Raw genomic sequence first — 5,893 nt, forward strand, 5'->3', positions numbered from 1 at the left:
CAATATACGTGATAATATAATCATGTTTTCTTTATTATTCCTTTGTATAAACTAGGCTTGTATTACTTGTTACAGAAAAATCTGCTTATATGGCAGCCGAGCACTGTTTCCAACAATCGGAATCACTGGTGAGTAAAGGTGCACCCATCAATATACACAGGGCATAGACCGTGGATGCACCTATACTACAGTGTTCCTATCAAGATAATCAGTCCACTGCGTACTGATATATTTATTTAACAATGAGGTGTTTAGCAATAACACACCTTCCACAAGTACATCGGGAAGTATGGATCGTTGCTAAGCACAGTTATATTCTGCACGTGTCCTTACCTATAAATAAACGGTAGAATTCGGTGATCATAACCCTCATTACGATGATTGATTGGTTATCTTCAGACAAAGATTATTCCTCATTATAGACCTACGTGACTATCATTTGTGTCACTTCCTTGTCGGGACGCTCGCCTAGATTACAGCCTGTACTCAGTATCTGCTGATATCATGTGACTTTTCACAAGGACACATAAGGAAAGAGCATGCGCACTTTCTCAATGTAAACTCCCCGGTAGTTCACAGTAACACACAACAAACTACATGTCTAAATACGATCAGGTGTCTTATTTTGAACACTTGGGATGACCCTCATTAATTAATCAATGACGTCTTTAGGTGTATGGACTTGTTGTGGTGTTGTGGGCATGTGGACGCTTAATACTCATTGATGTATTCATGGTCTTATGGTTCACAACAAACCTTGGCATTTGGTTTCGAGCCAGTATTCGATATTTCGTGTTTGCACAACAGTGCAATGATTATCTAAAGAGGTATCCTGTGCTGTTCACGATAGATGCACTTCATACAGCTAACGTAAACCTGGCGTACGTCTCAAACGTTTGCGTTCGTGTCCAGCGCTAACATTGTTGATAATGTACGGGTTCACTTAACAAATAGTGTCTTTCAATAAGTAACGATCTATCGTTACCGCACTCAGAGGAATGGATTCAGGGCCTTTATTTGACGTTCTATTCAAATGCACAATACATAATATCAAGGCTGAAATCTAACTCTAATGACACAACAAAGTGTGATTACCAGTTCATCTGATTGTAAAATATTTCCATCGTAAATATGCCTGCAGAAACATGTACATGTACATGTATAGAGGAGTTTGATAAATACTGTCGTGTAAAAGGGGGTGGAGGTGTGATGTTAACGTTTTTTGAGAAGCTTGTATAATGTAAATGATGCCAGTAAATTGTATGCACAAAGTATGTGATCCCCCCGCATGTCATGTACACAATCAACGACACCCCACCCATAACTTTATGCATATTTTGGAAATTTATCCGAGGACTGGGACTACACATGTAACCTTAATGAAAAATTAAATGACACTTTCTCTTCGACGTCCATGTCGTTATAAATAATTGTGAATCATTTGTGTAGCATATACCAATATACTTTCTACCTGTCAACACCATTTGCGTGTGATGCGCTTAGTTGTGCAAATTAATGGTCTTCAGAGATGATTCGATTTTACTTTGATGTAATACTCCATCAAGTATTGGCGTTTCATTATGCGCAGTTCGGGATTAAACTTAATCCGAAATTGACAGATTAAATTGATTTTCCTAGGTCATTCGTATCATGATATATTTCACACACTGGCTGTCAAGCTGTATAGAAGGGTCAATGTATATATTTTTTCTCTTGCTAGCTAAACAACACAGAATAAGGCTATCAAGAACATGTGGGTAGTAAGTAACCTGATCTGTTGGTTAGAAATTGTCGGATGTAATACAGATCATACTCAGTAAAGTACAAATTCTAGTACTGGTTTGGGTCGAGTTCCATCCGAGATTCGAACATCTTCTCTTGGAAGGATGTCTCTAATTGCATATCAGTTGATAAATTACCTTGTCGGACCAACATTAAGTCTGATTTCAATTATGAGTGCATTATGAACTGGCATTGAGCTACATGTATCTGAACAATCGTCATGCTTTGCTAAAACACACTCAAACCACCTCAGACATCGACATAAAAAGCAGACAAACACTTTTAACTCGGAAAGTACTATTTAGAATCGTCAATCAGTGAAACATGAAGTGCAACATGAAGTGCAAACATAAGTATATAATGAGTCAAGTTGATTATGTGTCGAATGCTGTTTTCTGATCTTTAATGGACCAAGTTTGTTTGTTAAGCCATTTCGTGTATACAGTATGTTTAGCAGCACATTAATCATTGAGTTCGGAAACATAACAGGTAGCACTTCTTAACATAGTTCTGAGAGGTCTTACAAGCTGGAGTCAGGTATCCTCATCTCACAACACTGAACTTCTGATTCTCATCAATGGATCGCTTCCGTACTCTTGCAGGCAGAAGGTCTTCTCGGGTGATGGTGGGGTACGAGGTACACGTGTGGGTGTGGTTGTGGGTGTGGGGCGAGATAAAGACAACTGGTTTAAGAGATGTTCGAGTTCAGGTTTATCAATTAAACATGCCCGTTTCATTGTTTTGTGAGTTGACATGTTACACCTATTATATAGTTTCAACGATTGTGGTTGACTGTAGGGGTCAAGTGTGGTGAATGAAGGGGTCAATTTCAATTCATGCTCATACAGAATCAGATATCGTACACGTTTGACACCACCTACCACTGATCGGTTGACGAGATATGTGGTTTAACAAGCTTCATCTGGAATGAGTGGAATGATTCACCCCAGTAATTTGTTCCACCTTTAGAGACTATTGATCCATATCTGAATGCGGCGTTCCAATGGGGCAGGTGAAGCACCTTGATGCGATGAACTGACTTCTCCCATAACAGGTCGGTTACCATTCAAGGGTCCTTGTTGGTACCCGACTCATGATACTGGAACAAAAGTCAATGCAACGTCAATAATCAATATATATCTGTTATCTCCTCATGGCATTGGCCGCTTTGATTAACGCTTACGTTGGATAGTGTTCCTGAATACCCGTGAAGTCAGGAGTTACTGGAATGCGAAACACGTCAGAAATAACCCCACTTACATGTTCATCATATAAAAGGGTTTGTGTTATTCGCCAAGAACACTGTCAAAGACACTTTGGTCTGCACGACAGGTAACTTTAGGTGTGTATGATGCTTTTGAGATTTCAAGTTTGCACGATTGTTTTTACATGTTGTGTATTTCAGACGTTGACAGCGGTAGGAAAATAGTCTTGTCGAGACCAAACTAGAATATGACTGACATAAGAAGCAGCAGGTATCCGATGACATACATCAAACAAGTCAGCAAATGATCCCATTAGTCGCTTCTTAAGACAAGCATGGGCTGCTGAAGATGTTTACTGGTTCATGCAAGTTGCATTGAAATATGTAGGATAGTACGTTTTAAGATGTTCTTCTTTTGATAGCATGTTTTTGGTTGATAATTAGTTCCGTTTTACAATTCCTTGTTGGTTATATTAGATTTCTCAAAAGAACACTTGAGAGCCTTCTTCGTCAATGTACATTTTCGATTGCTGGAGGTCCTGCAACAGTACACTGACGTTAATATCTGCTTCTCTAGTTGACTTGTTATTCAGAATAAGAAATAACACCGTAATATGTCTTCTACTCGTGTTTACAATCATTGGAACGTTATCAGGCAGGGTGTTGTGATGATCACTTCGTGTTCCCGTATTTTAGAAATGTGACAGCCAGCAATGTGATGTGAATATCGCATATCTGTTTATCACCGGTGTGATTTCTCCGCATCTTAATGTAACCAGATTTCAATGGGTCGTCTACAAAGTCAAATATATGTGGCAGTACACGAAACTACTAATTATAAATCCATCACAACTGTTAGAGCATGCATACTGACAATAACTAGTACTGACAACATGTTTCAACTGTTGACAGGTATTCGAGAGAAACTGATTTGCCATTCGTGGCTGTATTTCTAGGGTTTAATGTATCTGGTAAATCAAAAACAGACGATGTTCTACTCTCAACCAGGCATATATTCTATATGATCTTTTCATGCAAAATTAATTAAGGTTGATAAGTTGTGCACTGTATCAGAAGCGATCATGGTACGCAGGCAAAAACAGACAAAACCAGAACGATTACAAATAGACAGCCCTATATGTTTGCTATGCATTTAACAGGGAATGACCGAATCAAATACTTGTAGGAATCATATATATATAATGTCTTCGCTTACGGCACCATTTCAGAAGGAAGAACATACGGATAGGAGATGGTGTCCAAGATACGGATAGTTCATCTTTTCACTTTCACCCTTCAGTTCGTCGGTAAGCATGGTCACTCAACAAGAAACTAGGAGACAGAAGGAGGGAGAGACATAGGCTACCCTTTCAGTTTACCAAGCACGGAATGCATGTAATGGATCATCGTATATCCTGCTCTTGTCTAGCCTCTCTTCTTTCTTGCCACTCTTCTTTCACTCTCCTGACTGTCAGTGTCTTTTTCATGTGTACAGAATGCGCACATACCACATAGAAAGCTTTTTCATATGTGGTAGCCCTTAGCCATTAGGCATATGTGAAAGCGTGGCCAAATAAGTATGAAATTAATTAAACATTCGATTAAAGAAAGCGCACGCAAAACCGCATATACACTCGACATTTGAGTAAAGTAAGTCTGAATGCTTTGAAACCTTAACTGTACCTTAGTATATCATCGTGGAAGTAAATAAAACGTTATGGTAAAGGCAGCCTGGATGATATGCTATAATTAGCCAATTTCTTATTCCACAATGCAGATATCGTTGGGAATAGGACGTATACCAAAGCAGGATGCTATCCACACCAGTTCTCCACCGATCCCGGTAGATGTAAAGATCGTGAAAAGATGTATTCCAAAATGTTCACAACCAGAAAATTTAAAACAGCTTCGCATTGTCAAAATTTGATAACATCGAAGACACTAAAGACATGAGAACGTATGAACTTCCAGCTAAAGCTTTACTGAACCCGGGACAGGACATGATGTACAAAGATTTTGTGACACAATGCATAGGAAGACAGTACTGTCAGTTGAATGGGAAAGACAGTGACAGGATCCAAATGGACTGGAATTGCATTATGTTTGAAATACGAATGTGTTGATGGTAAGTACTGTTGAATAGATACATTCAAGACAACTCTAACACTTTACGATAACATACATAATCAGCATAATAATAGTTTTACCAACGTATGACTTAGAAATGTTTGACAGGATACTAGAATAAGGCCAAAAAATGACAGGCTTCGTTGTCCACTACATCTCCTGAAGGGTGTGATCAAACGTTTCAGGTATTAGCCTTACTATCGATTCAACACTTGATGTGTTCATCGTTATATAGAACTCTAATCAGCGTCATTTCCTATTGGCTGATACCTCACGGGCATCTAATTATCACTTCCATCATTAATTGTTACATATGATGATGGCCTACCTTAAGGATGTTACGTGCCGCTCCTGACACCGCACACGAGAGTACTCATCCAAAGGTTTCGTATGATCCATATAAAGATGGCTGACACATGTCATCGTATCAGACTTGTGTTGTTTATCACAGGATTGTCTGATCCAGACTTGATTAATCACAGACCGCCGCCGCATAGCTGGAATATAGCTGAGTGCGGCGTAAAACTAAACTCACTCACTTACCCACTCAGATCTGTTTCATGTTATTGCTGACCGTGACTGCAACACTGCATTTTCAGATGATAAAATTTTGAGTTTCACCGGGGACTCCACGCTCAAAGACTCACAGGTGTTCTTACCTGACAACCAGGCAGTCCATTCTGATACAAACTCTCATTGTGTTGCATATACATGTCAGTCAAGCATTACCGTTAAACTTGTTGGCAACACCGTGAACTCATCCTCTTGCACCCTCGTCTT

This window comes from Haliotis asinina, chromosome 6, assembly GCF_037392515.1.
Source record: "Haliotis asinina isolate JCU_RB_2024 chromosome 6, JCU_Hal_asi_v2, whole genome shotgun sequence".
NCBI classification, from domain to species: Eukaryota; Metazoa; Mollusca; class Gastropoda; order Lepetellida; family Haliotidae; genus Haliotis; species Haliotis asinina.